At 38.4% G+C, this 27811-nt stretch overlaps 1 protein-coding gene across 3 annotated transcripts in view; it reads right to left on the bottom strand.

Annotated features, from left to right (window-relative positions):
* Nucleotides 1-21262, bottom strand: part of RALYL (RALY RNA binding protein like) — a 405974-nt gene extending 384712 nt beyond the window's left edge. For 2 of the 3 annotated variants that reach the window (XM_086742442.1, XM_086742444.1), the window contains exon 1: nucleotides 21183-21262. The gene's annotated coding sequence lies outside the window, so the exon portion shown is untranslated. Of the gene's footprint in view, nucleotides 1-20183; nucleotides 20271-21182 lie in introns of all 3 variants that reach the window. The other variant, XM_086742443.1, reaches the window with a different exon arrangement.
* Nucleotides 21263-27811: the final 6549 nt, after the last annotated feature.

The raw sequence follows: 27811 nt of genomic DNA, 5'->3' as shown, positions 1-27811 counted from the left end.
TTTAAAATGCCCTTTAAATCACTGAAACAAAAGCAGAAGTCTGTTTCTTTATTTTTGGGGGCTTGTCAAACAAATAAGACAGATATAGATTACATTTTCCTCCCAAGAGAGCTGCTCTATTGGCAGAGAGCAAAGATCAATGATGAATCATCATCTGGTAACAAAGTATTTCCAGTGACAAAATGAAGTGTATTATTTTGTATTTTTGGTTAAATATGTATGTAGGAAAATTTTGGTGGCCTGTCATTGTGTTTTTTCCTAACCAGACAAATTCATCCATCATTTCACAGGGAGAGAAACCTTTCTTTTTTGGCTGCTCAGAAGCAATTTCAGACACAGGTCCAGCACGAGCAGAACCTACTCTGATTCATTTCAAAGTCTCTCTCGTGTCACATTCTAACACAACAATAAAAGGCTATTACCTATATATAAGAGAATATCACCCTCACATAGACGACTGCCTAGTCATTCAAACCCCTCAGCTCTCCCAGGTCTCAACTGCTTAATGTGTTATTTCAGACAAAAAAATTCCTTGCCCCTCTCTTTCAGAACTTGTGTGCACCAAAGCTAGACAATACAGCTAGCTACAGCAGCTTTGCCAAAAAGGAAAGAATGAGTGGTAAAGAAATTTATTCCACCCTCTCCAGCCATATATTTTCTCTTTCTACCAGTCTGAGGGACTTTTGGCCGAGCACAACATCCAGAATAGACTGGAGGTTTACTAGTATTGGGGGCTACCTTTTTGACATTACAGACAGACATTTAAGGATCCCATCAGTATGGGAGAATTAACAGCAGCTATAGCTTGTAATAATTTCTTACCCAATTACCCAATAGTACATGCCAGCACCCTGAAAAATTACAACCAGAATGTCCCATACCTTGACAATTCCTGCCTTAAAAATCCTTTTTGGGAGCCGCTGGTACAAATCAAAGCAGCTGCTAATCTGAGGAATTACAACAGTGAGAAGCAGGCCAGATACCTCCGTTTTGACTCTCCAGACTCTTAGGTCCTTCAGTAAGTGCAGCTTCCTCAGGCCCCAAAAGCACATTTAAATGAAGTTGAATAAAACTTGGTGTGAAAATGTTTAGTCATTACATTTTCCTGTTCACACATTCACAAGGCTTCTGCAAAGTACCGTCATAAAAATTTCAAATCTGTCCTTTGTTTGATTGTTTTCAGGAATGTTACAATACCATCTCAAAGATCTGTATTTATCAGCCTTGAAAGAGCTACCAACAGTGTGGGGATTCCCTAACAAAGTGTAAGGAATTCATCTTAACACCTTTTCTTGCTGCACAGCTCCTTTTATAATTGTGGTTTCATTGTGATACATGAACAAGAAAGTATGTGGTTACAACTAGCAAAATAATTTGACTAACAAGAACAAAGAGGCTCAGAAAGACTACGTGACATGCTTATGCTCATACCACACAGTCAACAGTGAAACCAAATCCTACCTACTGTCCCATCTTATACTTTATCCATGAGGTGACAGCTGAGGCTCAGATGCCATGTATATATTTTCAGGTTTTATCCCTTGCATATATTCATTCTCCTCCTGTCCCCTTTCTTTCATATGGAAAAGCTGAGTTTCAAAGAGATTAAGCTAAGTAGCATATGTTAACTATGGCTCATTACACATACCAATGGAAAAAAAAATAATATTGGTTCTAAAACATAGAAGAGAAAAAAAAGTCTTACAATAATGACTTTTTCAACTTATAGATATTTTTCTCTTGATCAAAAGAGGAAGAGTCTATATCTTTTTCTTAAAAGATTTAATCCTACAGTTAAAATTGCATCTTGCATGGCATAATTCTTTAACTCCTGAGCCACAGCAGCTCCAAAGCATACTTCCCAAACCAAATTGCAATTCTTGGCTCAAAGCAGAACAATGGGAAAAAAGATGTTTTGACAGATGAACATCTGATGACTGTATCACTTGAACCCTTCTGTAATTTAACACTTCTCAAGAGTTAACATAACAACATGCTCTATTGCATGTCTAATAATCAATCTAAAAATTCGGTTATTGAGTGGTGGCACATTTATAAAGCATCCTTTACAGTTAAGACTTCAGCAGGCCTAATTAATGCCACAATTTATAGGATCCATTAATACACTCTCTTTGTCAAAGCAGTTTTTACTAAGTAGGGCATACCTTAGTCTATGTAAAATGTTTGATTGATTATAATCAATACACTATTCAGGGCACAAGACAGATTTTTCTGCAGTAGCGTGTAACATAAAACAGCTAAAAAATATTCAAGCTTGTACCCACCACCCTTATGAAAAACAAGTGACTTTCTAACTATCTTTTTGCTATGAATAATGCATTCTTCTAAATCCTCTCAAAATGCAAAGGAGAGGCTCTAAAGCTAAATAGCTTTCACTGAAAACATGGTTTCCAACTTTATAGTTTCTGTGCTCCGGTTTCACGTGCATCACATTTTCCCCTACCCTCCACATACTGCACACACGTGCATTAGCTCGACATTTTCAAAGCTCCATTAGTCGTTCTGCAATAAGACTGAAATGGTCTTCCCAGTACAGAACTAATCAGCATATTTCCCACAACTTATCACTAAAAGGAAGCAAATCCCGTTACATATGCTGTGAACAAGTTATGAGCATAGAAACAGGTAATAGATTCTCCATTGATTTAATAGAGACATCCTATCAATTTATACCAGCTGCAAATATTGGTCTAAAAATGTCCAGGTCACAGTATTTTAAAAATTTTAGCTTAACATCCAAAAAAAAAAAAAATTGCTTTGGTAGCCTTCTTGCCTTTTACTATTTGCCTATGGGATTATCTGTATTTGATTTTGCAGGAATAATGTAAAGATTTCAGATACGTTAGTAGCTCTGTAGAGGGACACATACAATTGACAGAAGGAGCTTCCATGTGAAACTGAAATCCTAAAGAGAGGAAAGGAGGAGAGTAGAGGGGAATAATAGTGAAGGTCCAGGCACTAAAGTTTCCATTGTACATACACATCCTTCTATTAGATACTATGCTGCTCTCACTGTCTAGTACCTTTACAGTTTCTACACGGTTTTGGTTTTGGGTTTTTTTTTCTTTCTTACATCATTCTCCTATACATCTGCAGGAGAGAAGACTCCTCAGTGTGTCCCGTAAGATGTGACTATACTTTCATTGGTGGTCAAAGCTTGAACTCCATCAGTGAAATTAGCTAGATTATTTCATTTAGCTCAAAAAAAGTTAACTATAGTGCATGTATGTAAAAAAAGTCCATAATAAATGGACAATTTACATTAACAGGAAAATCGTTTTCATATTCTCAGCTTTCTGTAAAGAAAATATGGTAACCCATATCTGCACTCCAATGGTTGTTTACTTCTATGCCTTTAAACAAATATGAAAGAAAAGTAACTAGTACCAGTGTTTATTCTCAAGATGAAATCAGTATCATCCTCAGGCCTAATGATCATAGGAAAGAGACTAATAGGGAAGTCTGCACCAAATGAATTAATTAATATATGTTTAGTAAAATAAAGAGGTGTTGCTGGACCAGTCTCCTGTTTTCCAGGAAATGTCTTTCATTCTAGTTCAATGGACAAGGCAATTTGATTTCTTTATGCTGTAACTTCCTACTGGAAGGCCTACTGAAACTTCCTGCTTCAAGGCCAGGTTGAATGGGGCTCTGAGCAATCTGATCTAGTTGAAGACGTCCCTGCTTCTTGGAGGGGGTTGGACTAGATAACCTTTAAATGTCCCTTCCAACCCTAACTATTCTATAATTCTATGATTCTAAAATCTGTGCCCATAGCCCAAAACACTAATCCTTTGCAAAGGGTTTAGGGAGCACTTGTTTAGATGAGAGATTTTACAGAGGACTGAAATGAAAAGAGAAGTTTGAGCTGTGGGTTTGAGGCCACACTAACATAGCACTGAGTTTGACCTAACAAACCATACTCAGAGTCTTCTGAAAGTCACATAAATACTACAGCATCTTAGAGACATTGAAGCTGGAGTGGGCAGAGAGGCTGCACGTGTCCATACTGTAGATGTGTCATCAGAAACAAAGACTGAGAAAAAGATTTTTGGGAAAAATGTTGCCTAAAAGGAGCCTAGAAAGTGAGTGACAAAGTTCTCTCCCATTGCCTGCCTTCTGCTGTGTACAAGGTTTCTCATTGTTCTTTTTTTTCTAAATAAATATTACTTCATAAAAATAATAAATTCCATTAAGAATATTATCTAAAATCAGAAAGAACCTATGTAATGCCAAATATTCAATTTTTTTTTTTTTTTGGTTACATGGTTTTGAAAATTTCTGGTTTAGATTATAACCCTTTTCTATACTCTGTAGACACAATATCATTATAATGCAAAACACTCTAACAATTTTTATAGTGAGATGGGGAAAATTCTTTGTGTTGTGATTTAGCAAAGGACAAGTGTTTTACATTAATAAAAATTCTGATGATGGCAACATTCCTCCAAGACTTTATGGAAAAAAAAATACAGAATTCTGGCTTAATTTATTTTGCAACAAGATTTCATTTAAAACTGCACCCTAAATGTTACCACATTTTGGCTATGCCTGACATACAATTTTGGATGCCAAAAAGTGGCTATTGTATATGTCCTTCCATAGCAGCCAGTTGAATCTAGAATGTAAAAAAAATTACTAGCTAGTTAAGTCTGACTTTTGTAATTGGATGAGAATTTGACTACAGAAAACATCAATACTGATTTACAAGAAATCATGCTTTATCTTATTTGGTACTACAGCAATTTTCAATGCATGTTCAGCTAGATGGAGACTAAACATGCAAATGAAACTGTGTTGAAGCCAGACTATTAGCTCACGCAGTATCTTTCCATGAATTCATACCAACCAACGTTTGACTTCACTGAAAGTAAAATACTTCTTTCAGTCTTGCTTTTGAAAACAACTATCTTCCTTTTTAATGATTCGGTTGTGGTCTAATACATAGCGCTGGAAAAAAAATACTCTCTCTGTTGCAAATAAACAGAACTTTTAATCTTATCCTACACAACATATCATACAAGATAAGAATATGTTAGATATAGGATATCTATCTCTCTCTCTCTATATATATATACATAATATATGTGTATATATCCTATATGGTAGATGAAGGAACAAATTCAGCAGCTTCTCATAGATTCTTTTTAACTGTTGGGACATAACTACTTCCATGAAAGTCAGCTCATTTAAAAATCAAAATTAGTCGCCTATCTTTTTAAAATTTTGTCTACAAAATGGCTGTAGGATTTTTTTTCTGAAGATTTCACTGTAGTAATTTCACTATTTGTTAACTTGGCTTTGATGTCTTTCTGCTCCGTCTGCTTTGAAATACACTGTTATTATTCTATTTATAAAAACCCTTTTTTTTTCCCTTTTTTTTTTTAGATTGAGCTGTGTTAAAAGGTGTTGAGAAAGATAGTAACATAAAAAAAAGTCCAAGTGAAAGAACTATCTAGGGAGTTATAAAAAGGATACAAGGACAATGATACTGTGTTTCAAGTATACAGAAGACTTACATACAAAATATATAACATGAGATAAAAATTGGTAATAGTATTTTTAAATGGATAAGGATATTTTCACCAATTATCTTTTCAATATACTGCTGGTGAGAGGTTGTGACTGAATGAGTTCACAGAGGTAAAGCATGTAAATACTTTAGATTATTTCACATTGAAAAGACTAAATACTTACACTGTGTATATTATTTTGAAAAAATAATTGTCATTATTGAATACATACTTTACTGAAGAATCTTGAGCACTCATGGTGGGTTGCAAGCGGCATATAAATCATGCGGTTTTGAGGTTGGAGCTTGCTCTCTATTTTTCTAATAACTTGCTAGTCTTGTTTCATGGCTGGGCTTCTATGCACTTTGGCAACACAAATCAATAACAGTTTTCTTATGTTATTATTACTTAAATGAGAAGAATTTATAAAGCTTAAATACTCTAAAATCCTTAGATGAAATTTGACTAACACAGTAAGTCCTTAAAGAAATTTTACTGTTCTAAGTGTAAGTAGGAAAACACATATGGGAAACTGAAGTTCACAAAAACCAGAGGACTTCCTCTCAGAATTTCTACTGGGATACAGATAGGACCAAGCTTGAGTGGTTCATTAAAGCTCACTTCTACTTTACAGTCTTACTGGTTTACTTTCTCATACAAAGATGCAAAGAGAAAATATGGAAAACTTTCAAATTTATAGCTTCAATAAGAAGATACAAGGCAATGCTCGAAACAATTTTCATAAATAATTGTCTTTTTATGCTATTATCATTACATATTTCATAATGGAACTTCAAATATATGTGTCCAGACATGTAACCTCCCTCAACGTGTTAAATGTAGATTATATACATATACATTCAAAAAACATTCTATTTAACAAAAAGTTAAGTAGGTCTGCAAAGTCAAGCAATATCAAGTTAGAAAGTCCCAGAATTTAGGAAATTACAAACTCCTATATTTTGAAATTACTTCAGGAGTTTGATCTGAACTGCAATATTAATCTAATAATATATTCCTACTTCTTCATCTTGCAAATACATTGCAAATGCATATATTTATTTTATTTTTAAAACTGTCTTTCTGCTTTAAACACACATTCTAAATATACTTTCATAAAGTATATTTTAAGGTTTTGTTTTTCTAGATAACACAAGGTTGCTGTTAGTTGATATGATTGTTAATAGATTTTATACTTACTTTTGTAAGATAGTGTGATCTGTCCTGATATATATCTAATTGTACAAGGTATCAATTTCTGTATAAATTTATTAATATTGATAAACTAGAAAATAAATTATAAATAAACTATAGGTCAGTATAGTATATTCTTGCATCATTATTCTGGTATTTTACATATTCTTCTGGAAAGTAGCCTCTTGTGAGAGCACAATTTTTCTCATTCTTTACTACTAGCAGAAACAGAATAATGAGCTAGCTAGACTTTGAGTTTGACCCACTACATCAGCTCTTTTTTTCACTTTTAGTATATCAGAAAAAAATATATACCAAGTCATTTACTAGGAAAAACAACATTGCCTTTTTTATATTAAATCAGATTTTTATTATGCCATCTTCAGAACCTCCAATTCACCAGGTATCAGACTGTCTGTTCTTTTGAGTTAATACCCAGTTCCACTTTTATATCAGAAACACATCCTATTGCATTGAAAACAGAAGCCTGATCTGAAGCTCCCAATTAAATCAATAACAATATTGTTACAGACTTAGTTACAAAATGAGGAGCATCCGTACATATAGTTACACAGGTACACTTTCTAGAGAGCATGGTCCACTCTACACTATTCAAAACGCATGCGACTGGGAAATAGACTTAGATAAGAAATCATCATGCACAATTTCTCATCTTTAATGCAGTTAATCAAAACAAGAAATCATGTCCTCAGATAAAACTCTGTCATGGCACAATCCAAATGGACTCATGTTAAAAGTGTTGCAAAACTGCAAGTGAGAGCAGTACCTGACTCCTAGTTTCTCTGTGGGCTATGTCTTGCTACAAGCTAGACATAGAAAGCTATACACTTCATGTTCAAAGTGTACTTGCTATGCCTTGTCTTTGGCATATTTACTTAAAATATCTTTCATATATGAAGTATCTTATTAAAGATGATGGCAGTCTTCATTCAGCCGTTTCCACCACAATTCTGTTTTCTAGGCCAAAAAGAGATTGCCATCACATACAGTAATCTACATTCTGTGCACATAAAGTCTTCCATAAAGATGCTAAAGTTGGGCCTTTAACTCTGTACTTAGTAGAGATGGCCAAAATTCTCTTGACTTTCAAAAGTACATATGCTTCTTGTTCTGTGTGAGCAGCAGTTAACAGGAGAATATCATAATTTGAAAATCTTGCTTTGAATTTCATGGATAAAGTCTAATACCAGAAGACTAATGTGATTTATTTCCAAACTTACACATTACATAGAGCATCCAATATCACAAGATATATTTTATATCACATTCCAGAGGTCAGAAAGCATTTAATTTGAAAGAGTCAGATTATAAACATATGCAAAAGATCCTAGCCTTTCAGAACAGGATCAAAGCTTTCAAAGTTTTCATTAGAAAGTTCCTAGCTTCAAAGGTGCAAACTCTATTACTCCACTTCTATAAAGATACTTTACTGATGCACTGCAAGGCTGTAAAACATAATAGCAAACAGCTGGCCATAAAAGAAATTTATGATTATGGATTACTGTAGTTACATTTTGAAGTGAAATGGCAATTGCTATATGAAATTATTGTGTCATACTCTGAAGGAGAAGATAAAAGTTGCAAAGCAAACTACAAAGTTAAAATATATAATATTTGTGACAGAGATGATAACATGGTAAGACTGAGAAAAGGCAAAGGATTTGAGTCACTCCGAGGAAGTCATCATCACTCCACTTCTGATTTGAAAAACATTTGCTCCAGATCTGTTTCCACAGCTCCTTCTTCATCTTATCTTACCAACATCAGTGGCTTCAAAATGTCTACTTACAGGAGCAAGAAAGTCAGACTTCTTCCCACTTGCAAATAACTCTAAATTCTGAAGCATGAGATACCTTGCATTGCATTTCAATAGCAGTTGAGAGTGAGATTCAAATTGCATTACTACTGCTGTATTGTCAGCTAAAGTCACCTAAAGTTAAAGTAGGCTTCCCTTAACTGACCTTAAATGACACTTAAGGCTGGAAAACATAGTCTAAATCCCCAAGAGGTATGCAGATTGCCTCCTCCAGGGCTACCTGCCTTAAAAGAAATAAACTCCACCTCAGACCATAAGTTCCCTGAAGGCCCAGGGAAGCCTTCTGTGAACCCTCCCCCATTAAGGAATCCCAGGGGAAGGATGTGTCAAAACCAGTTCCCTGGTTCAAGCAGGAGGATGGACATACTATGTGACAAGCACATCTAGGTGTATGGTGGAGCTCCAGGTGATCCTGTGGGACAGCCACAGCTTTCAGTATGGTTCTCCAGGGAATCTGGGTATCTCACTGTGTTGTCCCAAAGGGCTCCTCCAAGGTGCCCACTTTTCGTACAGGCTGCCCCAAGACCCAAAGTACCAAGTTCAGAGGCTGTGAATAGTCTGCTGAAATCAGAAACATACTTTTCAAGTGTGTGACTCATATAAATTGGGCACAAATAATCCTAATCTAAACAAAATGTAAAAAAAAAAAAATACATTAGGTCGACATCAATACCAATCAATACAATCAATAAAGTTTCTAGTCAGGTAACAAAGCAATAGTCAGTTGTATCAGGTTACAATGCATCGTTAAGAAAATGTAAAATTAAGTTCTCCTAAACATTAATAATATATAACATATCCTTAAACATAAAATCCCTGAAAGAAGTAATTATTTTCTTGCAGTTTTATGTACTGTATTTTTATTTTATAGCATGTTTGTATTTGACCTACTATATCTAGATATTCACAATACCTAACAAATTTGTCTATAGTACTTTTTTTTAAAAGCTTCTCTAGGATATAAAACTTATTTCAGCCTTTTGGACCTATCGTTCTGCTCTGGACCTGTTCCACCAGCTTCTGTAATAACTACCTGTTCTATCCAGAATCTGTTGACATCTAACAGCTTTCTTCACTCAGATATCATAACATATTATAGTATATAATAAGCAATTGGGAATTCTTAGTATTTTCCACTTAAATAATTGAGTCTGCAAATTTGCAACTGGGCTTTGGTTTTTACTGGCCCAGTGGGTACCCTTTGGCTTTTTTGTATCAGGCAGATTGGAATGTGGGAGCCATAGGACCAATTTAAGCTCTAGATTTAGGAAATAACTTCTTAGAAAGACTAATTACTGGATCTACTCATTCTATTCATACTCCTAAATCAACCTTGTCAGGTAGAAGGGATTCCTGGTGGGAATGGCTGTGAGGAGGCAGGTGATGTTTGGCCAGAGAGTCCTTTTAATCTGAGTACTCCTCTACCTTCACAGTGGCTGATTGCCCATCTGAGAAGAAAGGTCAGATGTTGGGACCAGTGTCGGAGCAGTGCTGTGAGTAGTGAGGTCCTTATTTCTTGTCTGTCTGATACTCACACTTCACAGCAAAAAAAAAATCACATTGCATTTTTTACTCTGGTGGGAATATTTGGCCTACAAAGCTGAATACACTGAAAATTTAATTTATACTCCTAGTAAAATGATAGGGAGTAAGAAGGACCCCTGGAACTAAAATTTTGAATGAAGGGAAGGTAAAAAATAAATAAGTAAATAAAGGCCACCAAAAAGTCTGCTTTTGGATCTAGATGAATAAAACTGAAACACAGAGTCATGTGCATGCTGATTTAAAGGGCTCACCTTAGGTAGAAAAGGAATGAGAAATCTAACCTTTTCTTCTTTTGTCTCACCCATGAAGTATGAAACCATTCTATACTCTCATGGCCAAAGATGTAAGTCTATTCTACTACCTCCACAATCAATTTGTGAGGAGAGGGCTTTATTTTGTTACTAGCAAAACTTTAATTGTTCTGGTTTTGTTCTTTAATAAAAAATTGAAATGAATAGTGAAATATCTGTAGTGCTGATGAAAGCTAAGGTGGGGGAGAGGGAGAGGGGCTGAGCCTGAGGGAAAGGTGAGGCGGAGTGAGGACTGCAAACATCCCCATTGTCTGGAGCCTCAACTGAACCGCTGGAGATTTTTTTTCTCCATTTCTATTGCTGCCCCTCCTCCTTCTCTTTCTGCTCCTCTCCCCTCTTCCATCCCTCTCCTATTGCTTCCTTTTCTTTCATCCTTCTGAGCTGTGCCGGTGCCGGGGGAGAGGTCCAGAGCAGGAGGGAAGGTCCAGCAAGTCTGAAATAAAAAAACATTACAAATAAAAGATAAAAAGGATCCAGAAATTCAAATGAACACATCCAACATTTTAAAATATGCTTTCCTCTGTTCGTCACTGCAGACCAGTGTGACACGAGTCTCTATGGCAGGGCTGATTTTGATTGTAAAAGATCCGAAAGTGAAAAGGAGCCAGTCTTACTGTGATTATGATGAATATTTACAACATTCATTAATATTTGTGACTAAGTATAAGAATTTCTGAACCCATTTTAAAATTTCTGAGATGAAATGTCACACTATATAGGAAGTTAATTTGTGCATCAAATTAAAAAAAAAAAAAAAGAGCATTCCTGAAATATCTTATTTCCTTAAACTAAACTCTAATTATTTTTCTTGCAATCTCTCCTTTCACAAGCATGCCCCTGAACAAATATTCTTCACTCAGGGTCCCTGGACCACGTACTCACCCACAGCAGCTGGCAGAGTTAGACTCAGTGACATCAAATAGCACCGTTTGGCTTGTATGCCCTACTCTCGTCGAGAAATTCAGTTGTGCTTGTCTATGTCCTGGCAATCTATGGTCATGAGACCTTTATATTCCCGTGACAACACTACGCTTCTAACTCTGAACCGATATGCATGAGTGAAAAAGGGAATGTTTTGGTGCATAAATGAAACAGGGAAAAGAGGCAGAAACTTCATGAAGTCAGCAAACGGTTTTATCCCTGGAAATTTGTTTTATGTGAATACTGCTCAGACAATGCATTTCTGAGGGACAGTACAAAAACCTAAGGTAGAAATATAGACACATTACGAGGAACAAAGATAAAGACCAAGAGGTGGTGAAGTGTATAACATGACACGGTAGCTGCATCTAACAGTTTATAGTCCCCAGAGCGTATTACTGTGCTTATTGAAATTGTTATTTCAAAGTGCTGAGAACTCCAACTTTTTAACTCCTTTTCTCAATTCTGACAAGGCTGTAAGATTTCTGAATCAGTACAAACCATTATAATGTGGCTGTCAGAGCTCACAGCTGCATCTTACTTTATCATGGTAGTGACACTATGGTATTTGGGCAATTAACTCTTACTATACTGAGTTTTGTGCTTATTCCTATTATACCCAATGGTTCATTTCTAATTTGGACTCAGTTTTCGAGGGTGATATTACAGCATATGAGGCAGTGGTACAAACTGGCCAGTGCTTCTGGATCCTGCTACTGGCAACGACTTGGGACGGATCTAAACCGGATCTAAAATGAATTTATACAAAGGTTAACATTCAGTCTTACGAAATTCCAAACTTCTCTAGAAAATTACCTGAGACAGGGAAAAATAAAATCTATCTGGATATTCAAAAATACAGGTTTTACTGGAATCTTTTGTAACAAGCATGCACGCGAGGATATTAGCAACATGCTGTCAATAGCCTGAATCATCTCAGTTAATAAACTCATTTTTGCTCTTTTATGTTTTAAAAGCCTTCTTCAGAGCCATGTAGAACTTCAAAACTCAGGTCTTCTGGTGTTTGTTGATCTACTAATGATTTTTTAACACTGTGACTATATATCTACATTCATTTACATATGTAAAGTGCAAGTAGCTGATTCCATTGCCACCCACATAATCCTAATCTTTCAATTACTTTCAAAGGTTTCTGAAGTGAAGTCCATGATTGCACCCAATTACTCAGGACCCTGGATTTTAGAATAGGACTCTATGAGGAGAACTTATTGAAGGATCAGGTTGTAGGGTTACCTTACAGAGTCAGAAACTTGGGTGAAGCAACTGTGAATTTTGTCATGGTCCAGAATGTATTCAAAGTGTTTAAAAAGACATTTTCATTTCTATTTAAAAATTACTGCAGAAGTTGCAAAGAAATTAAAGTAAAAACTTAAAGCCATGAAGATTCTAGTAGCCAAAAACCAAAGTTTTCAAATAAATATTTCATTAAGAAATTAGTCTTTAAACAGATACAAGTGAAAAAAAAAATCCCATGAGATTAATCTCCTCTAATTTCATCCACCAAAAAGTTATGAATCTAGTTTAAATGTCTCATCTAGATTCTCTCTCTCATCAGTGAAAAGAGAGAGGTGTTTTAGGAAGGCTGTTTATCTCAGCTACCCATAGATGCCTCTCTTGGGATGCAATCTGTAATTCTCTGGAGGTGTCTATATATCTCCATTGACTACAAAGCCTTGAGCAACTGTGTTAGAATTCAATGACTAACTTTTAGATGGCTAAAATGATGACTAGCTTAGCTCTGAAAGCTATTTTTTTAAACAGCAAGGTTAAGTGAGATGAATTGAGCCTTTTGTGTGAGCCACTTTATCAAAAATCTACAGAAAAAAAAAAAATGTTTTGGCAGGAAATTTTGACCAGCATATGTATCACTGATTGTAATAGGGCCAGGGTTTAATTCTGCACTGTTCTGTTTATACATCACCCAACAGAACACGGCACATCCTGCTAAATGGTAACATAGTATGCTTTGCTGATGAAATAATAAACAATAAAAATAGCATCAATGTCCTGATGAACTATCTCCCTAAAGCAAAAGTAACATAACATCAAAATTTAAATGTAGTTTCTCTTTTCGTTGTGCATAGTGCATTAATTGTCTACACTTGACAAGCACAGAACTAGGAGATGCTAACCTCTTCAGGGCCAATCTTGCAGTTGTCCCATTTACAGAACTCCCACTTAACTGGAAGTTAGGCAGGCAGGAAGAAAACATAATTACATCCTTCTTCTTCTGCAGTTTGGAAAAAAAAAAAATGATATGAATTTACACTGTAGAGAGTACCTTACAAAACTGACCTACTGTGCAACATCACAAGTGTTGGGTTTTACCATATGAAATCAGTGGCAAATACAAGATGAGAAATTAGATGTAACACTGATATTTTTGTTACGTAAAACACAGTATAATTAATCCCTTTTGTAAGTAACCAAACAGGAAGTTTTTGTTTAATTGTATCTTCAGGGTCTCTATCTCATAGGCACTGCGTGACAGTTCACACAAAACATCTTTAAATGTTATATAACTTTTATCCTAATACTTATTGGGTGAAGGACCTTTTAATGAAATATTCTAACTAGGTAGAACTTCCATTAATTTGTAAAAAGTAACTGCATTATAGATCAAGCTCAGAAGCATGATGCTGCAATTGCTAAGAACACAGTGTTTCATTGTAGCAGTCAGTGAATTACTATAACCACCTCTACCCACAAGAAGAGCTATTAGCATTCAGTAACCCTTGACAGTAAGTCCAGCATGCAAAAATGTACGAAACTTTCTTACATTCATGCATTTTATATATTTTTTTTTTTTTGCATTTTGTTCATTTGTATTGTTCTAATACAGAGGATGCCTAGGATAGCACAAGCATTTTAGAACCTTTGAGCATCAAACAGAGAGATGGACCAGCACTGTCAATGGTATGCAAATGTAATTCTTTGAGACTGAAACTCCAACTCTTAAGTCAGCCTAAAAATACTGTATGCAAGGTATACATGTGTAATGCCTCTTCCAAATCCTAAACCTACCACTATTTAACAAGATGTGTCTTGTATCTATTTGACATAGATGCTGTTCAGCTTCTAGGCAAAACTCTCAGCAAAATTGAAGACACCTTTTGCTGAATGAACTGTGCTAGTGCGATGTTTTTCTACAGAACATCATTTTTCTACATTGTTTCAGTCAGGTGAAGAATCCCATTAATATTTGATTTGTGCCAGATAGCCCCTTTTGGTTGACCTTGCACAACACAAAGCACGTGCCTGACTCAAGGGAGGATCCTGACAAGAACAACCGATGTGACTGAACAGGCTGAAACAAAGGCAGTTGGTATGGGGTACAGGTGGAAGATTGGGACCTGACTTTCACCAAGTCATTTAATAATTATCAAGTTCTAATAAATATCGTATTTATGGTTTCTTGTTCTTTAAATAATAATAATGGCTTGTACTGCCTTTTATAAGCTATGGCTGTCCAAGCAGTTCTCAGAGAGCCACAGGATTGTCCATGCAAAGTCTCAGCTGTTTTCAGAGCTCAGTATTGACATGGTTGCTCAGAGACTGCACGTCAGTAGAGACAATAATCACTGACATCAGGAGAAGCCCACTTGGGAAGGGCCACTGATGTAAACCAAGTTTAATCAGAGCTTTGGGTATTTTGGAAGAAAGACTCACGAGTGTGCAAAGGCAAAATAAAGACCTTGGGGAGTGTCATTCATATTCCACCATGTTCATATCCACTGCTGGTGATCACTTATACGAAATCCACCTCTGCTTCTTCAAACCTCTACCAGCCAAGTCAGAGTAGAAATTATTATGTTTACTACCATAATCATGAAAAACTACACCAGAGGGAAAAAAAAAAAAAAAAAAAAAAAAATCTGTTCCTGCAACTGAAGTGCAACTGCAGAATGGCTGAGCCCTGACGTTCTGGCAGGCCAGCCGGCAGGCAAGGAGCCTGGGCTGGATGCTGGGGAGGCACAGGGAGGAGTACCAAGGAGGCAATTTAACTGCAGCTTTTGTCAAGTGGCAAAAGATAATCTCAGTGTGCAGAAATTTACCACACAGAGAAAGCTGAACTGTTTGTTCTTAAACAAAAGTGTTGGTTAAGCCCTAAGGGATAATTAATTAATGTAAGATTCCCATTAATTCTCTATCATACTAAAAACATCTCTAAAATTATCTATCTGATTCTATCTATTCATCAACCTATCTATCTTTTAATCCCAGAATGCCACAACAATAAAAACAAATTAATTGTATTCACGCTAAGCAACCTGAGATTTACTTAATAATTTGAATACTTGATTATTTGTTCTAATTGTTGGCAGGTGATTCACTGAGATGGAAAATCACACTTCATTGTTCATAAATAAGCTTTCTCAGAAAATACTTCTAAAACTGCAGTATAAATACTTTTGAAGGATTAAGTACATTACAGAGATTAGTGTCATTTTGAAATAGAAAAGAGTAAAGACAAAAAGAAAAATGGTACAAATTATTCTAATGTGTGTATATGCAAAATAACAAACTTTAAGCCATTTTATTCAGGTAATTGTTCAAAGATCATAAAATAATATTGGTATGTTAACAAAGGTGAGAATGTTACACTGTAATCTTCATAAAATTTAAAAGCAGCAATTTGTTTTATTCTGTCAGTCTGAATCGGAGTTTAAGGAAGCTGCACACTGGATGACTATGTAGACAGTGTCCCGGATTATATAATTTTTCATCAGGAAATAGCCATCTTTAGCCTTCTGTTCAGAAATTGTGTAAGTACTTAAAACAAAGGATTCAGCTCCAGAATTTGACAAAGCACCACATCTTCTAAGAAGACCAAGGGAAGTTAAAAACATTCATCTGAGGGCAGACCTATCAGTCTTTACAATCCCACACTTTAAACACTATTAAGCTTTTTTTATCTTTTTATCTTTCAAAATCCACAATGCAGGGAATGAAGAAAACAAGAAAAAATTGCACTGTAAGAGAGAAATAAATTGCTTTTAGTATAGCGCTTTAGAAGTCTAGAGAGCTAACATATAAGCAACCTGGGAAGAAACTAATAAGGAAAAGATATTTTTAAAAGCATTGTAGCCAGCTTTCACATTTATTCCTGATAGAAGGTAGTCCCTGACACAGCATTGGCTCAAGCCCATTCAGGTTCCCCTCGCTGGTATGAATACAAAATACTAAAACAGTAAGTAGAAGACTTTTGGGACTCTAAAAATCAGTGTTGCAGGAGAAATTCCTGAGAGCCCTTTGCTGTTACGTACTAGCCAGAGAAATTCAGAAGAGTTAGGAAGAGTAATGGGAAGGTTTGCATGGCGCAAAGCCTGTTTCACCAGAAGAAGGCGTGTCCATGTCCACAGTCCAGCTCCAGCTGGAAACAGCCAGGCTGAAATGAGAGCCAGAAACTGGACTGCCATGGTTGCAGCTGAAAGCAGAACAAACCAGCTTGGGAATTGGAATGCAGCTGCCCTGCTTCTGCTGCAGCATGACTTTGGGGAGCCAGCCTCAACATCCCTTCCCAACACCAGCAATGCTATTGGGAACCTCTCCCCAGTAAACGCAGCAAATGTGAGTCAAAAGGGGTGGTGATCACTCTCTAGAATAATAGTCTGAAGAGGAGCAGAGATGTGGAGAAGGAACCTTACTGTTTAGGAACATCACTGGCACAAAAATAAAGGAGCATAAACTGTCTGAGAATAAATTTAGGACAGGGATGAGGTTTCTAACAGCCTGAAGAGTGAGGCTGTGCCCAGCCTTCAAAGAGGTGCAGTGGGAGTGATGGTCCAGCTAAATTTAAACTAGAGCTTGCTGGAATCTGAACAAAATAAGAAGACCAGCCTAGCATCACAGCAAAATGGAGCTGATGACTTCACAGACCTCTCTAGTCCTCCTGTGCAGAAAACAGGGAGAAGATACGCTTCTGTTGCCAATTCAATATTAGGAAAAATTTTTGACAGTGAGGGTGGTAGAACACTACAACAGGTTGCCCAGAGAGGTGGTGGAAGCCCTATCCCTGGAAACATTCAAGGCCAGGTTGGACAGGGCTCTGAGCAACCTGATCTAGTGGAGGATGTCCCTGCTTCTTGCAGGGGGTTTGGACTAGATGACCTTTGAAGGTCCCTTCCAATCCTAACCATTCTATGAGTCTATGATTCTATGACAGCAGCTCAAAACATGTATTTATGAGTCAGCACTCTGGGCACCATACAGTTAGTAACTTCTGCTCACCTGTCACACTTCTATTTGCTAGTTAGTCCTGCTAATAATAGTTATGGAGGAAGAAAAGAAAAATTACTTTCCAAAGCTTTCAGTTTACAAACCCTGACAAATGTATCTTAAATTCCAAAGCTCTCCTGAATACCAAAACAGACGTAAAAGAAAAACAAAGATGCCATTTAAGTCTGGACACTCATCACTTTCAGGAGTTAAGGCAGTACAAGTACCTCTCATACCAAACATAAGAAATATAATTATGTCATCACTTGTAGAAACAACACTGCAATTCTTAGACAAAATTTTTATTCATCTCAAAAGTACAAATGGACAATTGTCTTTTACAGAAACTATGGCTTTCCAAATGTGCATTAGTCGTAGCATAACTATGGAAACTGCAAGCTGGAACCAATTCCACCAACCCAAACCCCACTGTGCCCACATACTGCAGGAGGCAGAGGTATCCCCTTTCAAAATTAGGTCCTTTATTCCTATTTTAAAGTCCTGAAGCTGTTTGATACAAATGAAATCACACAACCTTAGATTGCTGCAAATGAAATGTATGTACATTAATTACCACGCTACTCAGACAACAGGTGCTTTGTAGATAAAATCTGGGTGCAGAAAATAGTGCATTCCTAAAAATTTCCTTCTCAGACTTCAAGATAAGACTAGGTGAGCAGGATTAGATCTTCAGTCAGCAACTATCTATACAAAATTACACACACAACACACCTGCAATATTAACAGAAAGGACAAAAGGAACATCATTCGGGAAACTGCTAGCCTAGTTACTTTATTTCAGTGCTTTAGCAATACCAAAAATATTTTGCGGTTCCACATAATTTAAAGAAAAAATTTAATTTAAAAATAAGAGGGGATGGAAATAAAAAGAGGGGTGGAGGACAAAGTTTCAATCACTCTTGTATTGTAATGACTTGCTTTCAAATTAAATCATGAAAAAATAAGCAGGCTGAGTCTTCTTAAAATGTGGAGTATTGACCCAACAGATCATAACTGTTTCGGAGAAGTCATCATAATCTATCATACAAATATCTAGACAGTGTTCTTTAGAGACATGGATTATTGACCCCGATATACTGCCAAAAGTATTCCATCATGTCAGAACAGAAGTTGTGCATGAATGTGCTAAATATTTTATTACATTTAAGCTAGAAAAAGCCAACATAAATACATAATAGATATGTTCCTATAAAGACAAATGAATATATTTATTTTTCAACATACATGTTTTCAACGTCTAATTGCATGAGAGAATGTTGGAGACTTCTTATACACATTTTCTACTTTAAAGGAAGCTGTTATGTCACAATAATGTAAATCTAAGTGTTAGAATCCTCAAACTTCTGAATGTGTTTGCAGTCCTAGGAATTATTTTTGCTTATGCCACAGTGAGAAAATAAATATACCCCCTGTAATTTTATCTTCCACATCTGAATACAGAGCATATCTTTATGGTCAGTTATAGAGCCCTAAAAGCTGTTCATACAAAATACATTAAGCAGTCCCATCACAATAAAGAAAATTAGAAAGAACACTGCAGATGCAGGCATTCAACACTTCAACTTTAGCATAATATTGCACTGTATCTCTTTCTGGGAAAAAAAAAAAATAAAACACAACAACAAAAACCCATCATCTGGAAAAATCTTTCCAAATTGTATTTTAGAGAACCAATATCCTGTCCTTACGTCAGGGGCAGCCTCTGTTAAGCATTTAAGCACTCTCAATGAAAAGTAACAGTTTCTCCTCCAAACCTGAACTCTCAGTGACCGTCACGGAAAGTAACAGTTTCCCATTCCCTTGTCAGCCAGTAGCATTAATAATCACCAAAACAAAACGAAACACCTTCAAGCAAATATCCCTTCTGATTAATCTCCATCCCAATGAATGAGAGGCAACCTGCTGCCTTGTTTACGCCTTTTTAATATGAGGAGCAGAAGTTGGATATAAGGGTTTTGCTGCCCTTAGGGCTACGAAATATGCCTCATGTGGCAGGGAGCCAGCTCTCCGAGGGAGCCTCCCGTGCTGTTTCTCTCACAGCTATTTGCTAATGGATAATTTTTAAGCAGACACACACAAACACACACGAGTCACCACAACACAGTGCTAGGGTTTTGGTTTCTCTCTAAAGTCCTGTAAGTATTTGTACTCATAACAAGGATCTCAAGGCTTCACCCAGTTTCGGTTAGGGGTTTAAGGTTTGTTCGGTTGGTTGGTTGGTTTGTTTTTTTTTTTTGGTTTTTTGTTTTTTGTTTTTTGTTTTTTTTTAATGGGAAGGATCTGGATGGAGCGAGGGGGAGGGAGTCTGTTTTGGTTTTTTTTTTTTTTTTTCCCCAGCTGCCTTCCCCTCTGTACAACACAGCACATAAAACACCTCTCTTCAGTTTAACCATCCTATGCTCAATTCGTGCAACATTTTGCACGCATCCAAGCAATCACGAGGCAGAGATATTTAGTTCAGTCCTCATGTGTATTGCACAGAGACCTTTAGTTAAGGGTGGAAAGAGATTTCTTTAAAAAAAAAAAATTCTCACAATGTAATTTACACAGCGTGGAAACGCCTACAAGGAGATGAAGTACCTGCACCGGGGAGATGTTCAGTTGTTCACTTCATCTTCCGTTGACAAGGAAACCAAACCGCACTTCATTCTCCAGGAAAACCTTCCACTGCCATCATTTGAAAATGTATTTATTTGTATATATGTATATATCTATCATCATCATAATCATCCTGATAATAATAACCATCATAAAATACTGCTGGCAAAAGAATAAAAAAGTCAAGGTGCAAAATGTGCAAAAGTAAGCATCATCTCTTTGGCTTTCTGTTTTGCTTTGTTATCTTTAAGGAGGAAAAAAAGTATTTAAAAATGATAACTGTTACACACTGCAAGAAAAGTTTCAGATTATAAACAGGCATCAAAAACTGAAAAAGAAGAAGAAGAAAAAAACCCCTGCTGATTGCACTGAGTGTCAGGAAAAAAAAAAAGAAACAATAACAAAAATAATAAAATTAACATCTTGCTCTATGGCTTCCACCAGTATTGCAAGATCACAAACTCTGTGTAAACACTGCTGTAAAATGCATTTGCAATTCTCATCTCTTTACGAAAAAAAAAACCTTAAAAAACACCCAAAAATAAAAATAAAACAACACCAGAGAAAATCTTCTGCAAAAAGAGTTAGAAACATGCCTTTTCTCTTATCTTTAAAAAATAAGCATCATATTTCACATCGCTTTTCCGTGCCACAACAAAACCAGTTGCATATTTAGATATATAGCTACTAAATGTATATCAGTTGTTGCTGGACTGGCAAGTCTGTATTATTAATATTATCATTTCTCATTCCCAGTGACTCCCGGCCCCAGCAGCACCTTTTGCTCACAGTTTAGTAACCATCGCATGCTAGGAAAAAAAACTTGTCATCAGCAAAAGATCAAATCCATTTAAACAATAATCAAAGAGGAAGAAAAAAAAAAAAAGAAGAAAAAAAAATAACCCCCAAAAAAACCAAAAGGAAGAAAAAAAAAACAGGACAAAAAAAGGAGGACAAGAATGTCAGCGGAAAGGTACTCACCGAGCGGGAGTAAAAGGGAGGAATAAAAATGAGAGTTACTATAAAATACAGTATGGCGGTGGAAGAAGGAATGAGGCGCTTTTTTTTTTTCTCTCCTCTCTAGTCTCTGCCTCCGGCAACCGCCACGTGATCCCGAGCCGGGCGGACTCGCAGCCGGGAGGGCGCAGCGGCGGCGGTGGCGGCGGCGCGGGGCCGGAGCGGACCCAGCGCGGAGCCGGCGCTCCCGGCTCTCTCCGCCGCCCCGCGCTCCGCACCCACGCCGCGGCGGCCGCCCGGCCCCGGCAGGTGCCGCTCGCACACGCACTCGCACACACCAAACGCTCGCACCGAGGCGCGGCCACGCAGGCGAGGTGCGGAGGCGGGCGCGCCTTGCGCGGACAGCGCAACTTGTTCGTCGGCGCTGCGCGAAGTTGCCGCCCGGCGCCGCCCGCCTGTTGCCCTCCGGCCCCGCCGGTGCGGCGCCGCTCGCCCCCGGCCGCTGGTGCCGGCGGCGGCGGGCGGAGCGGGACTGGGGTTGGCACCGGCGGCGGCACCGGTCCAGCGGGGGCTCCGCGAGGTGTGCGTTCGGGTTACCCCCGGGGAAGGGGTGGGGGGCTGTGCGGGGGAGTGCCATGTGTGTGCGCACGCAGTGGGGCAGCCCCACCGGCCCCCCACCCGCCTGTGCAAGGGGATGCCCTTCCTGCAGCTCCGGCCCAGCGTGCGTCCACGAGGGTACCCTGGGTGCCCCCTCCCGCCCCGGGTCTGTGCACGGAGGCACTGCTCCTGCCCCTGCAGCCGGGGGTGCGTGCACGGGGGGCGGGTATGTTCCCCTGCTGCCACTCGTGCTCCGGGGTGTGCGCGCAGCCCCGCGTGTTTCCTTGCCGTGGGCTGGGGCTGCAGTCCCCGTGGCACCCGGTCGGGTCTGAGCGGTGCCTCTCCCTCTCCTTCCGGAGGGCGCCTCATTTGTGCGGCTGGGGAGAGCAAGGGCAAGTTCCAGCGGTCTCATCTCTCGTCTGCTTATGTTTTTTGGCCTCTGCCCTGCTTCACGGCCTCTCCCTCCTCCTGTCCTTCCAGCGGCAGGGCTGTGGCTTCCCATAGCAAAGTTACCGGCCGAGGTGGGAAGGAAACAAGTGTCACTCACTGGGGGGAGGTGATGACAGACCCACGGTGACAAGCCCCGTGGCGCCGGGCACGGCGGTAGGGTGACCCTGGGTGGGCACCTTCCCACGGCCCCCCAGGTCCCCAGCCTCCTCTTGGGGCGGTGGAAATATTTGGGGGCCGGGCCCCAAAGCGCACAGGAGCGGCCTCGGAGCAGCTCCGGTCGGCCGGATGGCAGCTCCCCCCCTTTAACAGCCAAGAAATGCGCTGGAGCGGGCTGCGTGGTACTGATGCGGAGAGTTTCCTCGAGCCGCTCGCTGTTCCCGTTTCAGTTCTCCTCACCCGGCTCCTTATTAACGAGCACAGCAGGCGCAGGGAGCTGGGGCTGGGAGCAGCTTTGCTCCAGCTCCAGCTGAAGCGAGGCCTGCGCGCAGCACCGCTTGGGCTCCAGCCCGCCCCCTCGGCTCGGCCGGCAAAGGTTGTGTCCTCCCTTCACTGGCCCCCCAAAATCTCCACAGCTAACAATCTTTCCTCTAAACTTAATTACTGCTTCAGCAATGGAAGGAAGAGCAGCAAGAGACATCTGTGTGAGATAAATTAACGGAGGAATAGAAGTGTGCATCTGTAAACCAGGCGCTGTGATGGAGAGAGCGATGTAGGCAATGCTTCCCCGCTCCCTCCTCCCCGCTTCTTCCTCACTTTTTTTTTTAAAGCCCCTTTCTTTTCATCCGGGTCAGGAGGCAGGAGATACAGTCAGGTTATTACTCTATAAAAATGTTCTGGCCAGTAAGAGGATGCCCTGCTATATAAAAGACTGGTGAGGGCACCAGCCTGCCTTCTTCACATCCTCGCACAAAGCTTTTTCCCTTGCCCTGACCATTTCTTTCTTTCTTTCCTGTCCTGTGCCTCTTCCCCAGTGCTTCTGGAAAATGAAAAGAAATGCTCCCTTTCTTCTTTGCTCTCAACTTCTTTTATGTAGTATAAAAAGAACACTGCCCAAAGTTTAAAAATATATATAAGCAGTTATGTTTTCTCGCTTGCTTTTTATTTTGGCGCTGGGCTTGTTCTGGCATTTCATACCAGTCCTAGTTGTTCTCCCCCTGCTAAAATTGGCTTTCAGGAGTAAAGCTGTATGTCTGAGACAGTTTAAAACAAGCAAAAAAAAATAGGAAGTCCTTAAAGATACCAAAATCTACGAGAAATGAAAATGTTTGGTGTGAAAACTGACCAACTTAACTGCCCAATATTTTACATGTGTTTGACAATGAACTCAATCATATTGTCATGACGTTATCACAAACTATCACATCTTCAGATTTCAGGTATGGGAGATGTATTTCCTTGAATGGTGCACTCTGATTTTGAGTAGCATTAAGTACAACATGCAGAAATACATTTCAATGGCTGAGGTGGTTTTTAAAATTATATTTAACAGCAAAACATGTTTGCAGAATTGAGGCCTAAATAGCAATTCTATTTTGTTATTGTTTTTCATTTTCCATTACTGTTTATGTAATTTTGAGCACACGCCTTCCTGAAATAACAACAACAACGACAACAAAAGTTAAAGGACGGTATTTTAATAATCCAAAGTTGTATAATAGATCTGACTTGTAAATTTGGATCGCATTGATACAGGATATATACATTTTGGACAATGTATTTTATGTATTATTCACTCAGTAGATTTCAAGAACTAGGAATAAGGTAAACATGCAAATATATTTTTTTTTTCCTTTTCAATGTGTATATTTTGATTTGTTATACTTTAAGTGAGTTAAAAAGACATTAGGATACATCAGGTAAATTTGGATGTAAACACTGAAAGGTGCAGGGGGTAGAGGTGGCTTTAAGTCCCCAGGGCAGTGCAGTTGGCTGTTGCAGATCACGTGTAGAGACAAAGCTGAGGGGGACCCAGGCTCAGAAATTGTGATAAAATCACTTCCTGCTATAGTTAGCACAGTAAATACTGTGAAAATGAACTGGTTCCTAAGGACTTAACCTTAGGTTTACCTAAGGAATCACCAAAGTATACTTCTGTTACTTTTCTGCTTACAATCCATTAAGGTGAAGTAAGCTTTAGGGAGTAAGAGCTGCAAGAAGTTTGGCAAGAATATGTGTTTGGAATACGTTACAAGCAAGCAAGTAAAAGCCTGGGAGAATGCTACTTTCACAGAATCCCAGGAAGCCTGTATTCATCAGTGCCTACTTTCTGGCTGCTCCTGCTGGAATTTTCCTCCAAGAGCGGTTGCACACTTGATGCTAGACCAAAACGAGGGAAAGCTCAGCATGCTGCACGCATTATAGCTTGGTCATGCGCAGTCCTCAACAAAGTGTACAGTAAAAGAATGCAGGTGAAAAAGAAGGAAAAGGAGGGTCGCTTAGATCATTTCCAGGGCACAAGTGTTCGTGTGCAATCCAGTGCATGCAAATAAAGTGCCTACTGGTATTTTTTAGGTTTTCCCTTTTTCCTTCTGCAGGACAGCAACTGAGTTCCATTGTAACACAGCTGAGAGTTATCCTTACAAGTAACCAAGAATTCTGGGCAGGAAGTGTATGAACCAGCACTTCTGTGCCTCTGCCTTGGTTACCAGCACAGAGAGGCTTCCTGAGGTTCCCAAAACCCTGTGCTTCACATCCAGTGCCCCAGCTTATGCTGGGCTTGCTGTTCTTGTTAGCCACACCATACAATCCCAATATTTCACATCCCAGGCCTGCACCTCTGCAGTACCACTCCCTTCCCCGCTCCCACCCCTCCATAGGAGCAGAAATAAGTACATGCTAAGATGTACCTCATTGCCTATAATCTGTTTTTCTTGATTACATTTAAACATCTATGCTCTCAGCACAGGGCTGCTGTTATATATGCACCTTGCTTCTGCAATTTTCTTCCCTTTTCTACTGATGCTAGTACTGGGGACATGTATACTATTTTTTTTTTTTTTACATCACTTTCACTGCACTTACACTTTCCTAAAATAAAGAAGCTTCTCTTTGCAGGTATTAAACAATTAGTTGGAGTCCAGCACTGACATACTGGCTTTGCATAGATCCATCAGCATGACTCAGCAGCCTGCAAGCCTGAGCTCAAGTTGCAAACAGTGATGAGTATCTCCTATTGCACTGGCAGAAGTCAGCTACAACAATACCAGATGCAAAAGTAGCAACAGTAATAATAACAATAATGATAAAATAATTAGTAGTCCTTTTGGCAGATACAGCTACCAGACCCTGTTTTAATGACTAATTTGTATGTAATCACTTTGAGACCATCCAGTATAACTATAGGGATATAAGTTTGTGGGTTTTTTTTTTGTTTGTGTGTGTTGTTTGTAGCTACCAAGACAACAGGAATGGGAAAACAGGTTGACTGGTAATAAATGCTAAATGAAAGAATGACTTGAAGTTAGCCAAGGTATTACATTGTTAAACTGTTAAAGGAAGAGAAAACTCAGCATTTCTCAAATTTATTATAGAGTTAGCTATTATAATTTAAACCCATTTATGTCTTGGTTTTGTTTTGATTAAGTTGCTATACCTTAGAGAATATCAAACTGAACTACTTCACATGTTTAAAATCAACCCGATCCATATTGATAAATATGCAATATTATTTTAGACTGAAAAGTATTTTTAAAAGATTTTTCCTTCAGCTGTTTTTCTCTGCATGTTATTGTTGTTCTTGCATTTTTCTACAGAATCACTGTTAATTTTCATAAAAATCTGCACTTTTTTTCCTTCTCTTTGTCTCACAGTGCTTTTAAGACACTGTATTTATCTATGTAGTGAAGCTAACTCACTTCTATTACCAACTTTTCAGCTGAAATTACGCAGTAGGTAAAATGTCCGGTAATAAATGACAGAAGAAATAAAAGCAAGGCAACACTGTTTAAAGGAGGGCAAATAAAGTACCTAAATGTTACACCCACCATGTAAGGGAACTGAATAAAAAGAAGGAAATCTTCAACACTTTCATGGCATCCTTTTTAACTTCTTTTGTTAGCTTAGAGGGGTTTTCGAGAGGGAGGAGTTTTTAACTCTGGAAAATTCGATCTTTCAGCCCTCGTGTACAATGCTTTTTGAAACAATTATGATCAGAGCACACAGCATACAACAAGTTTTATGTCCTTGAAATTACGATTTTCACATGCTATTTTCTATTAAAAAAAAAGTGACATCTACATTAAAAATCAATTAGAATCTGGTGTACCTCAAACATCTTCCCAGTTTCAAAATTGTTGCCTTTTGCTCTTTTAATTTGTTCTTTTCTTGAAAGGGTTAATTAACAAATACAACTTATAATGAGCATGTCTCGGTTTGTGAGTTTTGCAATAAATAAGTCTGGAAACAGTGTGAGATAAGGCAGCTTATGATCAAATTCACTGGTCTGCACCATCTGTTGTTCTGCATTAATTTTCTATATGACAATCTTTCCATAGAAAGAGAATTTAAAACCTATTTTCAGTTTTGTTTTTTTTTGTGTGTGTGTGTTTTTTTTTTTTTTTCAATTGTGATGTTTCAACTAGAATTAAGTGATGGCTGATGACTGACCATTAGGGTTGAATGTAACAACACTGAAAGCTGAGAGAGCGCATTTATAGGGTTAATCAGACACAACCCTGGAAAGTGTGCTTGTGCAGGAACAAGTAGTAACTCAAGAAGCAAAGAGTGTGTGGTGCAGAAGACTAAAACGAGGGAGAGAAGAAAATGCTAAAAATTTCTGACAATTTGAGAAGTGGAGAGATTTTTACAAAAGACATCTAAACTGGGAAACCTGGCTTCGGTAGAAACAATAGGAAAGAAGAGCTTTGTCTTCTGTGAATCACATCGCACATGCTCAAGCTGAATACCCACAATATGAATAAATGTATAGTATATTAATCTTTCTAAATCTAGTTAAATGACTCAGCAACCATAACGTGCCTCTGTGTCAGTCAAAACTCTGTTTACTAATCAAGTATTCATCTCCCTAAGCTCACAACAGTCCTTGTTCTTCTTGCCTTCAGCTGCTTCAGTTTTCAGAGATGACAATGAGACATTAGCTACACACAGTGTCCTCCTTTATTACAGGGCATTGGTTTGAATCCTGAGTATCATTCGTGGAGTACTGCATAAGGCAAGGATAGATGAAGAAATAGATATGTGATGATACAGCTGGTCTTTATCACAATGATGGTGCACTAAGAGGTGAAATAATAAATTAGGTTGCACAGGCAACCCTAATCTGGGAATTTCCTGGAAAGAGAAATTGTTATTTGCATTCCACTGTTCATAAACATCTTTTTGCATGCAGGAAGGGCACATATATCCATACGTAGATACACCTGCATCACATAACCTGTTCTACCATTTTCTTTTTTTGGCTCTACATTCTAGTTATGAACAAGAGCTAATCTTAGCTAACTAATGAGATCTGACATGATCGCAGTCCATAGCAATATGGCTAGAGGCTAGAGGATTTTTGTGTATGTTGTTTTATTTATGTGTTGTCCTGGAGAGGACTGCAAACATCACGTAAGGGTGCTAAGCACTCAGTATCAGCCTCCAGGCAA

Source organism: Chlamydotis macqueenii, chromosome 2 (genome assembly GCF_036417535.1).
Source record: "Chlamydotis macqueenii isolate bChlMac1 chromosome 2, bChlMac1.mat, whole genome shotgun sequence".
NCBI classification, from domain to species: Eukaryota; Metazoa; Chordata; class Aves; order Otidiformes; family Otididae; genus Chlamydotis; species Chlamydotis macqueenii.
Note: the sequence above shows the minus strand (reverse complement) of the source record. Positions and strands in the feature narration are given on the sequence as shown.